We start from the raw sequence: 12,819 nt of genomic DNA on the forward strand, positions 1-12,819 counted from the left end.
CGCGCCGGGGAATACATGGCCTGCATCCTGTTAGCGGGTAGCTTCCTCGTGGTGATGTTTCGTCACGACTGACCCCCGTTGACGGTGCCAATCAATGGATTCACGAAATTGAGGACATCATGGCTGGCCGCATGTGTCATCAACCCGAGTGACAGCGCCGCGACGCTCAGTAATGTCTTCAAGCTCATGCTTAAGGGGCCGCAGATCGAGCCAACCAAAATTATTAGTCGTTACTGAGACTAATGGCGAGGAAGTCAGGTGCTTCTGAAAGCGCATGGCGAGTCCCTTTATATGCATCCTTGCCCGATGCTGGTGTTACTCAACAGTATGCACGTGGTTGCCGGTGATCAGAGATCTTGTGAAACATCTTGGCCCTTTTTGGGCGGACCGTCCCACCCAGACCAGCTGGCCTCCGCGGGGAAGTTACTGAGAGTGGGGGTTGGGTTCCTGAGAAGACAACTTGCACGGACTCGATGTAACCCTTGAGCGGGGAATAGATCACCTCAAGCTGTATGACAGAGTGGAGACGGCCATTAGACCCGGAAAGGCACTTCATTGATTGCCGGAGAATTGAACCGCAGCACCGTCGGGACAATGCGGATATAATAATCTCCAAGTCCAATGCTTTAGACCGTCGGAAAAGCTCTCAAGACTATGACTTTGCTACACACGCATAGGCACCTGTATGCGAATCTCCTCGGCTAGGGCGAGTTCGTTGGTATGGCACGAACGCAGACCCAGGATTTTTATGGGCTGAGGTCGGCTGGGGCTTGGGACTTGTCCCTACATCGTGGCTGATACTATGGCGGATGCATGGGCCCTATTTTGGTCGCATATCTAATAGGGGATCGCGGGCACGCACGGGTCACCTTGCCGTCTAGCCACGATTGAGGACGGTCCGTTGCAACACGGGGGTCGACGGACACCTCCCCTAGGAATCCTCCCCGCGATGCACGTCTGAAGGGAGGAATAGCAAAATATGGGCAATGGCAATGGCGACCCCCCGGATCGGGGTCCTGAAATTGAACTCTTAGAGAGAGGCCCTCGACGGCGAGACAGTGTATCACAGGCTGGTCCACTGCGCCCTCCTTCCATGCCATTAGTTGAGGACCGTTGACTGGCGCGCTTGCATGCCTTCCAGAGTAGGGCCAAACTCCAACGCTTGTCGCGCCGATCTTTATTGCCACCTGGGGGTCCCTTCAGCAACCCCAGGCCAAACGCTAAGTCAGTCAGTGGCCCGCGAGTAGCCTTCGGGAGGCGCCGCACCTTAATTACGGGGACCAATTTCGCCGGTGCCCTGTCCAGAGTCGTCGGCGGAGAAAGCCAACAATGGGGCAGAGAGCGAGGCGATCGCAGCATGAGTTGCTGCCCCAATGATTAGACGGTGCTCATCAAAGCGGTCGGGGAATCGGTCAATTGCTCCACAACTCATCTGAGAAGTCCGAGGTGCTCGTAGCCCAAGCGCTCAAGTAACCTTTGTGTTTTCCAAGGCGGTTCCCAGACACCCAAGTGCTCGCCCGCTTCATGGTGGTTTTATTTCGAGGTCTGGGGTAGTGCCACGGCTCGACGTCATTTTGAGTGGCTGCCCGCACCGCCACAGCCGGCTGGCGACAGTGCCACACTGAGGCCGTCCAATGATCAGCACTGTGTGCACTTGCATTGGCTGAGCCACACCTGAGTCACCTGACCACTGACGTTCAGCCAACACCGGCAATTGCCCGGCTGAGGCAGGGAATTGGCCCAGCCAGCAGCGTTGTGGTGAGCCGCTATCGGGTTCGCCCGGGCTGCACCAGCACTTGAAGCCATCTCGACCCTAACGGCTGTCGCAAGCCCTAGAACTGAACTGCACGTGCGATTAATGGACGGCCTCGGGGTTGCCGGCCTGCCTGTGGCGGGATTAAAATTGCTGCACTGCAGCCCTCAGTGAGAGCGCTGGCCGGTCGGGGTTCCAACTACCGAGTTTTCGCTTCCCTTCCAGCAGGCCACAGCGCACAGTGGACACTCAGTGCGTCCACCTCAGTGAGTCCAGTCCAGCGAAGTCCAACACCGCGTGGATTTACAACGGTGATCAACCGACACTGCCGGGCAGTCATCTCGGACGGAGATAGCGGAAATGAGCGCATGGTGGCACCTTACGGGACCATCTGTGCTGCGGCCGCGATCCGTTCGCAAAGGAAGTTACCCAGTGCAATGCATCAAGGTCTGGTCCCTGCAAGGCTCGTGCTCCGATGCTCAGCTGAGATCGGTGATCTCCTGCGGCACTGCTTCGTCGGACTGACCGTCCCTCGTGACGAGTGGATGTCTTGTATGTGCATGCGACCCTGGGCCATCCATTCTCCTGCCATCAGGCACATGGCGTGTTGAAAGGTTTCTGTGCACGTGTATATAGCGCAGACGCACCAGCTCGTCGTTGTTTGCATACATGTAGCAACTTCCCGGAACGGCCAAACTGGCAACACTCTTCCATGCGACATATGCTCATACGATTCAGACCGCAGGCAACTATGCATCTCCCTTACGTTACCTCTGTCCTTGCCATTGCTTGGGTGACTACGAGCGATGCCCAACATCAACATCGATGCATCCGCGATGGCCAGGATACCGTGGCCGACATGTCGAGGTGTGTTGACGGTTCCCGACTTGGTAACCAATTTCGCCAATACACTAGAGGACACTACCCGTGCTGTAACTACGCCTTTGACAAGGCACGCAATGTTAGGCAGGCTGCGGTGCGTTACCATTCGTCTCACATGGCGGTCGTCCACTCCACCTGGAAAGTTGATATAGGCTAACGCTCCCCCAAGTCAAGTGAATGGCGAGTTACGTGCAATGTGGCCGGGGCTTACAAGGTAAAAAGCTGACGACGGACTCTCCCTCGCCTGATAAGAGCATCATGACACTTACACGCCTTGCAGGCTATCGAACCTAATTGCGTAGTCTGAGAGCCCCAAATGCGGATTTCTGGTTAGGCGACTTGGCGTGACGCGGGGTAGGATGACCTGTGGACTTCGTGTTCTCGCTCTCAGGCAGGAGCATTTGCCCGCTATGTTGATCAGTTGTTTCGGGGCATGACAATGTGATCAGTGCCTCGCTGGCGCGTGGGACGCTTATCATTAGCTAGTAGCGCAACACGTTGATTCGCTCAGTTTCATGCCTTCACAAGCAGACTGGCTCTATGCTGATTGTATTTCTTTCGTGCTCCCTTCAGATTCTCTTGCACTATACTTCGTCTGTCTTTCCAGGCAAAATACCGCTCTGGGGCACGCTGGACAGTCGCGGCCAAGTCAAAGTGGCATTTCGCACACATGCATTCGTAGGCCCCTGCCATTGCCCAAAGGGCCCGCTAGAGCTCGTTTGCTAGCAAACCGGAGCTCGCCCACGAGGTGCGTCGAGTCGCAGTAGCTCGTCCCCATGGTCGCGCCTGCAAGCCCGCTTATTAGGCAGTCGTCACTGCTGCCATCTTGTAAACAAGGAGGAGCCCCTGCGGCCTCAGCCCCCCAGTGCCGTCCGCGACCGCCAAAACAGCGCCACGCGGGCGCGCGCCAGTTTCTACCGCGAGCCACACGCCACCACGCAGGGGCAATGCCTTCTCGCAATCAATGCGATGGTCGCTGGCGTTTATCGCTTCTGCGGCTCAGGAGAGGCGATGTTTCATTTCCCGCCGAGGTAGGCTGGCTGCAATCATTCGTGCAGCCCAGCAGGCGCATGGCGGCTTGCGTCAGTTGCTGCCGCAGCCAGTGTCCTGGCAGCCGCAATGGCTTCAGTTGCTACGGGCCCGGCCCAAGATAGCAGCGGTGTGGCAGTGCCAACCCTGCTTGGAGAGGTAGCGACATGACATGCGAAATTAGAGACGGCCGCTGGTCAAGAGCCCTGGTCCACCATGTTGATTGAGAGAATATGGCTCAACCATGGGTTGAATGACGGGCGTTGACGGCACATGCAGGCCCCGCTCATGAGAAGCGAGGATCTGGCTGCAGTCCATGGTCAAGGTTCCAGCCTCAGCTGTCGCCAGGCGCCGCGAACTCGGGCATTGCCGAGATAGGTGGTGGTGCCGTGGCCCCTGTGGCGCCCAACTGCCCCGGAGGGCTCACCTGACGCTCTCGTTCGGCTGCCGCGCTGTTCTCTGGCGGCACGTCGCTGCCACCTTGTCGCGTTGCCGCCCCTCTCGCTGCCAGCCCGCCACACAGCTAATAAGCACAGCACAGGTGCGTCATCCGAGCAAAAAAGCATGGACACACTCGCGGGCGCCGCACGGAAACGATTGCGGCGTGACACTCGAAGCTGCTACCAATGTATGCGTCCATCCCCGAGAAGGTCGCACAGGCTGAACTGACTGGCGGCGTACAGGCAGAAAGCGCAAGGTAAAATGTGAGCTCACCGAGCAAGCTGTCGAAACATGCGGCGAATGCATCAAAAGCGGGACGAAATGCAGCATTCGACCGCCAGACCAGGACAATTTGAGCGACGGAGGCCGTGCGGCTCATCGTGGAGAGCACGAGTGTGCATCGAGGCTGGATCGCATTGAGACTCTGTTGATGAAGTTGGTCGCAGCACAAGACGGCCACCAGTTGGCCGCGGGCAGTTCATCCACCTCCGATTCAATGGTCGCCGCTCCTCGCCGACACAGCCCTCGACCTGTTGGCTCGGCAGGTCCGTCGCAACATGGCTATTCATCAGTCCCATACGAGCACCAGCTCGCTTCGGCAACGGATCAATCCCACTTTCACGTCGACGACCGCGACGCCACGACGGACCCGTCCCTCATCCCTCCCGACATAAGACAGGCTCTTTTACTTCTCTTGCCTTCTGTGCAGGATGCAATGTCCATCGTCACAAACACCACCGCTTGGCTCTGGGGGGCCGAGAATCCATCTGGCAGTGTCTTGAACGCAGACGACACATTCCGGCTACTGGACACTGCTGCTTTGTCCAGAGGTAGCGCAGTGCATATCGCCAAAGCGCTACTTTTGTTTGCCCTATACATGCAGCAACTTCCGGCCACATTTGACACGCGGTTCCTCAGGTATCGGGATATCGAAAAAACAGTTGAAGCTTTCGTCGCCCAAGTCAAGTCCTTCGTCCTCTGCGACGAGGACACAGCATGCTCGATTGACGGTCTAGAGTGTATGACACTCATTGCGTTGGTGCATCTGAACAATGGCGCCATGCGGAGTGCGTGGATGGCCTTCAGGAGGGCGCTTGATGTGGCCCGTCTGATAGGTCTTCCGAGCAGCTTTTCTTTGTCTGCTCGCGATTCAGATTCTCCAGACATGGCCCTTCAACGTCGATTATGGCTTTCAACTGTATCTGGAACCTGCTACTGCAGTCTGCTTCTTGGACTCGAGCCGGGACTTGGCGTCGATCCGTTCGGCGGAGTTGATGAGAGCTGGAATGATCCCATTGCAGGCGACGAGGCAACAATTCAGCGTCGCATCAGTCTGGTCGTGGCACAAATTGCACAGAGAAACGCCAATGGTCTTGCTCGGAACCGCGATGCTCTGAGAAATATTGACGAGTCACTGAGCAAAATCCAGGATTCTGTTCCCCCTTCGTGGTGGAACTGCCCATCGCTTCCTCAAGAAAGGTCACTTGACTCCGCGCAGGAGCCCAGTCGACTCATATGTCAGCTGTGGCTCTTTCAGACTCGTATGTATGCACATCTACCCACCGCATTCGGTGATATCACGGACGATGCGATTCAGAGCCTGGAACGCTGCATGGAGGCCTGCCGGGCCGGCCTCCAGCAATATTTGGGTCTGCAGCATGCCAGAGCTCAACTGTCCCGGTGCCGAACCATTGACCAATCCGCATTCACTGCCGCAGCAGTTCTCATCCTGGCCAAGACAGTGCCTCGGAGTAAACGCGTTGGCGCTGCAGCTGTCACCTATGACTCGGACCGAACCCTGCTCGACCAGGTCATCGCTTCTTTACATGCTGCTGGAGAGTCGTGGCACAATTACCACGTGGCCAGGCAAGCATCTATGATACTGTCCGCTATGGTGTGCCAAGCTAGCAGCGGCGTACAGGGCGATGTGTGCGCCTCGCACACTCCAGTGGACTGTGGCGCCAACCTGACGGAGCAGGAGGTGCTGGACGCCGAAGTACACGAAAAGGACAGGTCTCATTCGATATCTTCTGGCATGGATGACATCATCGTCTCTTCCATACAGCCGCTCCTTGGCTTGAAGAGTCCTGCGCTGTGCCTGATTCACAAACTCTATCCGCTGCTGGGCCGGAAGCAACCACCATCACACCAGGTCTGGGCCGAGTAGATCTGTCCTTCACGATATGCATGTACTTCACCTGGCGGCGTTATGAGTAGATATACAATGGAAGGGAGGTTGCAGCACCGCCGGCCCGTTCCAGTCCGAGGCGGCAGCAATGAACGGCCCCATCTATCGCCAATAACGGGCCTCTCGGCAGGAATCAGGTGCTATCTGTACGCGAATCTAACGTTTGTCGCCCCTTCCTGACGATTCGTGCGTTATTGATGAGAGACTGTTCCTCTTCTCCCCCCATAGCAAGATAGGCCATATATGCGCCCAGCTCTTCGACTCGAACGGACCAGTTTTTACCCAGTATTACGCCCGTGGCGGTCAAGAAGGTAAAGATGCCTTTTAGTGGATCCTTGGCTACAACGCCACCAGGTTTGAGAATGAATGTCTCCCAAATGTTCGCGTTGTTCTCGGCAAACTCGAGTGCTCTCGTCTCCATCAAGCCCTGTTGTTATTGCGTCAGTTTAATAGAGAAATGAGGACGGAATGAAGCGCACCTTCAATTTCCGGGGTGTCTCTAGAAACCACAATTTCTCTTCCTGATCCTGTCTGACGAATTTGCCACTCAGGTGAATGTACCGGAATCGATTCGCGCGGGACACAGTTTTCAGGGTCTCTGCCATGGATTCAATGAATACAAGAGGATATTCCAAGTCGGCCGCAGTGTTTCCCGTGTAAGTTCCCATCGCCCTCGATGCCCGAGTCAGCCAAGCGCCAGCGAGTTGACTGGAGCCATCATATCTGATCAGCACTCACCAAATCATGGCCGCCGCCTCTGCATGAGCTTGTAACACGGCCTCTGGCCATATCGCAAAGTCCTTGATTGTAATGCACTCGAGTTTTGGATGCTCAGAGACCTGCGCAGGGAGATTTCGTCGCACAAATGCGACGACCTTGGAGATGCGTGACTCAGAAAGACACTGCAAGAGGGCTTCGCCACCGATCATGCCACTGGCACCGACGATAAGAACCTTCATTGCAGGGAAAACTCGTATGAAGCAAGCGGCGCTTGTAGACCCTAGTTATGTCCGATAGGGAGCGAGAAATGGCCTGAGACAACGAAAGCGATACGAAATGAATGGTGATGTCCATTAAATGTCCAGCGGGCAACAGCGTTGCCCCACTGCTGTCGGCCGAGTCGGCCGAGAGCTGGAGACACATACGCGCCACGTCAACTCTAAAGTCAAAAGGCCAGAGGGAATCAGTACGCTAGCGACTCGTGCCATAGCAGCCAGGACTGATTCTCTCACGTCGGCATGCATTTCACCTTCTCTGGTGGCGGCCGCCACTCGATCATGTCCTCGACGTCAATCTTCAGCCAGGCCACATTCGCTACCGTGAAACCCTTGGCCGCCTTGATCTGCCTACCTCGGTCTACGCAACACTCGAGGTTCGCGGCTGGTATGGCGGCCGCTTTGCCTAATCTGTGGAACTTAAGACCCTCGTAGAACAGTTGCGGCTCACCTTGGCCGTACTCACCCTTCTTCGTATTCGGACCCCTGGAGCGGGCGCGGTATTTCGGCACTACGCCCGTGCTAACGACAATAAGGCGCTATACTATTCCAGCACAAAAAGACAGGAAAGACGCGACTTGAGTATAATCGCCACGGCAGATCGTCTTCGGCGTTCCAATGAGGTTCCCCGCGGAATTCCAATCCCCGTCGGCAAGAATATTGAAGGAGTCGCCGTGAATGCCGCGAGCAACCTAGACATCGTAGAACGTCGGGTCCCTACTAACAGACGTCTAAGCCATGGCGCAAGTCATGGCCGCATTCATCAGTCGCTCGTGTTGAAGCACGGACTCGAGGATTCTACTGGAGCAGAGCGCGATATCGTTGAGGAAATTGACGATCACTTTTCTCGAGGGTTTGAGTTCGTCGCGGAGTTGAAGCAGGGGTACGATAGCTAGGCTGGGAAGATTGGCGAATTTGCGGATGCGGTTGCTATAAGAAGGGTTGATAGACGATATGGAAGGTTGGAAGAAGTACCGGATGCCGTGCCTTTCAAGATCGGCCATTTAAGATCGGGTTGCGGAGCCGAAAGGATGTTCCCAGTTCCGTCATTCGAAGTGTCCTCAGCTATAGAGATCGCACAGGACGCGGGCTTGACCAGCTTTACGGCTGCGACTATACTGCCCAATAGCTGTAGCAGTATTAGCAGATAGTTTCGCATGTCCAGTGCAGAATAGTCTCGAAGGTCCGGCGGATTTAGTGGCGGGCCCGGCGATGGTACGCGGACTCGGGTCGAAACCTCTCCTCAACTGATATGGTCCAAGTTGGAGTTCGCGATGGCGCTGCACTAGTGGAAGCTTCTTCCGCGTTGGAGCTTTTGGCGTGTGTATCGAAATGGGAACTGGAGAAGTTGGATGCGCCCAAAATGGAAGCTGCCAATCATGACGAAGCAGAGGAGAGACAAGGCGGGCACAGCCAACTCCCGGCGCAGGAGATGTCCGGACGCTAGAATGACGCCGGGTGCATTTCCAAATTTAGCTCAATTGACCATCGATGCGAGGCTGCGACAAGAATCTGCGATGAGAATACATGACGCTTGGTCCGGCACATTGCGGGTCAAGGACGCAGGACATCAAAGGCAGGACTGAAGCCACCAGCATTCGAGTCAGGTTGGTAGCATAGGCCATCGGACAGCCAGGCACCTCGAACATGTCCGCGTGACGCCGCATGTAAGTACAATAAGCCTGCCGCCTGATGTATAAGGTCCTGCCTCCGCTGCTGACTGGAACCTTCGCTGTGGCCATGTTCACTGCGGCCGCGCCAGGGATCTGTGTGGCCCCGTCGTAGGTATTTCATGCTCAAGACGCAACACTGACGCAGTGGGTGCTTTTGCTGCCTATTGTCGCCTGATGCAGACGGGTGTGTGCTGAAATAGTCCCCGAGAGCAAGGGAGCAAAGACGGGACAGTCTGCGACGCGGAAGGCTTCCCGTTAAAGAGATTCCGATGCTAGTATTGCAGTCGCTGTTCGAAAGCAGGTCACGGAACAGGACACAGCTACGTAGAAAAGCCCTATGCCGATAATGAAAATGAGATTGCCTGACAATGACTTGGCTCATCAAGTCTGGCCCTGCTGCGGCGCACTTGTTAGACGCGTCTCGCGTGCAACTACCTTGACCTGTGTCTCGTCTACATTGCCCAGCATAGATCGTGGCTGCCATACGCTTCGAAGGTGTTTGGGGGAGAGTCTGCATCACCCCAATCGCGGGCTGGGAAGTTTGAGCCATCAGCGAGCCAGTCATCAGCCCAATACCACTGGCCAAGATCACTAGTACTGCTAGTAAGCCCGTGACCGTCCCTGGAAAAGACGACTACGGGGTGAGAGGCATCTTTGCGCCAGGTTCGGTCGCTACATTATATCCGTCAGCGAGTTTTATTATAGTCCACGAGGTGTTACACGGGCTGTAAACGTACTTCGCGCTCACGGTATTAGGATAGTCGCTCCATTTATACTCTTTAGTCTTGCCGTGTGCTTCAAGAACAATACTCTTCCGATGCCAGTAGCCGGGGTTATTGGGCTGAGGCTCCCACTTGACAACAAGCCACTCCCAGTCATGGTAGTGGCCACCGACCGAGTTCGTACTCTACAAGGTATGTTACTAGTATGAACTTGATAGTGAGGTAGAAGTCGTACCCAGGGGAAATAGACGTTGTACATCACATGCCATTCAGCGTGTCCGTTACCGTAGTCACAATACCGTGTCAGAAAGTAGGTAGGGAAATCATGGGCGCGACCCTTGACGTCACGTGTTGGAGGGCCACACTCGGTCAGGCCAGGTTTATGCATCTCTCCGTTATCGTAGAAGGCGGCAGTAGGGTAGCATGGCTCGGTGAAAGAGAAGTGCCAGTCACTATTGCCATTTCTGTTAGCTACTTCCAAGAACACAATTTCCTCGATCAGGGGGCGAAGTTCTCACGGCGCAGAAGAGCCAGCAAGATTCCAATTACCACCGGGCTTGTTAATCTGACTCTCATGAATAGGGGTGTTTGCCAACACCCTGCCAACGGTGGCAAGATGAAGGATAAAACCGAGCAGATTATCGTAACGCATCCTGCGGGTACTACATGAGGTTGTGCGCCTTTGGTGGCTTCTTCTGTTGAACTTGCTGTCAAGTGTAACTGATGATAAACGAGGGCGGCGACTTTCTTAAGTGCTCAATAGGAGCAGCCACCAACCTCAATAGCGTCTGACGAAATGGCTGGAGTGCAACGGATGCACTGTAATCATTGGATCCTTCTCGTCGATGAGGGAGAGGTATGCTACAATCTAGGACTAGGGGCTAGTGTGATGGTCGAGGCCCTTCTAGAAAGCAGTTCAGCCTAAAACCACATTGCAGAGATGACAGTGACAGGGACAACACGAGCCACGCAAAGATCTTCTAATAGACTTACTGTTAAGGTTCTAACCACATGAAGCACTACTTTATTACACGAAGAAATCACATTGCTCATATTTCGACCGGGTAAATGCCGAGCTACACAATTAACCATAAACTGGCCCAGCGCTGGCAACGGCAGAGCAGTCAGCCCTACAGTCAGGCAAGCGGTCCGGCGGCCTGACCCAACCCATTAAGGAGGCGATGAAACGACATAATCCAAACAACTCAGTCTCCGAAGCCTCCAAGCGTATGGTTTCCACTGCAGCGCTTTAGACACTGAGCCACCTGGTGCTCCAGGTGTGTCTCGTTCAAAGAGTTTACCTGACGCTAAAGCTAAGAAGAAACAATACTAGAGCAGCAAAGCAACACATGCGTACCCGTACTTCAAATGCTACAGTAAGGACCTTGGGTCGCACTCTCTGGCATCAACAGCAACACTGGCGCCGAACACATTTTCCCACCGCGTCGCTCATAGGCAGCTTTTCAAACGCCTACGCCTTACTGAAACCGTTATGTTGCATGCAGGCGCCACGCCCAGAGTGGATACGTGCATTAAATGACCTTATTGCCCTAGGTAGAGATGACAACAGCCCGGCGTTTCAGACTGTCATGATGCCCATCAAGAGCCACTATGCAGTTCCGTCATGCGGTAGGACAATGGCCAGGTGAAATTACCCAAGTAAATAGTGACGTTTGTGTTAGCCAATGCTGACCTTTTCTGCTGGAATACTTACAGCAAGAAGATGGAAGCACACCACATTTGTGGCAATCTAAAACGTGGTTGGCGTACTATTAATAGTGTAAGAGAAGTTACATAAACCTGCGGGCAGAACAGTCGACTAGCTACTAGCGATATGTTAACCGTTTGATTTGTCACTAGCAACTATTCCGTCCGCACCTCATGATTCCACATGCGCCAGTAAGCACCGCGCTGCTACGATAGACACAAGTAATAGTACACATCCTGAGAAGGCAGCGACTCACGTTGCGATTGGAGTTTATGGAGGCGTGGCGGACTCTGCATCCAATCAACTCGTGACAAGCAGACGGGACAAAGCCCGGTTCAGTTTCGACTCAGGGGACCAGCACCGTACCGCGGACAATGCTTGGACGTTGGCGCAGCCTGTAGAGTAGCTTGCCTGCCTCAGCTGAAATGAGCCACTCATCACGTTAAACAACAACAGCTGAGCTGCAGCTGACTTTGTTGTCACCGACAATCTATTATGAGGCATTAAAATACCATTTTGTGGATATTCCCGGCGCAAATTGCGTATTGTATCAAGCGAATTGCGGTGGCTTTCACGGCGTTATCCCAATCACTTTTCTCAACCTTTGAGGTATGAACCATTGATGCTTTCGTCAGTGCAGGGGGGCGATGGGACAGTGTGAAGGACATGATTGGTTTGGAATGCCACAGCAGCCTGCTCCAAAGGCGGGATTCCGTCTCGCATTCGTCTACAAGCGGCTTCCTCAATGTCGACCGGTCAAACTCAACTACGGTGGAACTGGGTTCAACTGCTGGACGGATGCAAAAAACGGCCTTTGGCGCTTCTGCCCAGCTGGTTCCATAATGCGGAGCGATTACGGGCTTGCCGGCAGCTCCATCGAAGGTCATCGCAGTTCAAGTGCGTTCGGCTTTCCCGACAAGTTATTCTTATCATTCACTTGGTGTTGGACCGGCCTCTTTTCCCCCTGATTAAGCCAACACTCTTACTGACCGTTGGGCTTCAAATAGCCCCGAAACAAGATATCGCTTGGTGGCTCTGGTGACGTTTGGAGTCGACCAAACCTACTCCCACCGGGCTTGCGGTCCTGATCCCTTAATCGACGACTACCCGAATTTGCCGGCCGCCCTTACGATTACTGCGGAAGTAAGGAGCATAGCGACACCCACGACAAACACATGTCCAGCATTGTTGCATGTGACCACTGTTCCACTAAGTAGTCTAACGTCCACTCCAAATTCTAGCAGTCAAGACCGAGGATCAGCGGTGGGGGAAGCGGTTCAGGGCCAAGCAATGTATTTCGGACATTGTCATTGTCTATCTCAGACGAAAACACCGAGCGCCGACTCTGAGTGTCACGCCGTCCGCATGCACAGCTATACTCAGATCGCAAAGTGTCGACATCTAGGATGGATGACGTTCTTGGAACCT

This window comes from Purpureocillium lilacinum (genome assembly GCF_023168085.1).
Source record: "Purpureocillium lilacinum CBS 284.36 DNA, scaffold_5, whole genome shotgun sequence".
In the NCBI taxonomy this organism is placed as follows: domain Eukaryota; kingdom Fungi; phylum Ascomycota; class Sordariomycetes; order Hypocreales; family Ophiocordycipitaceae; genus Purpureocillium; species Purpureocillium lilacinum.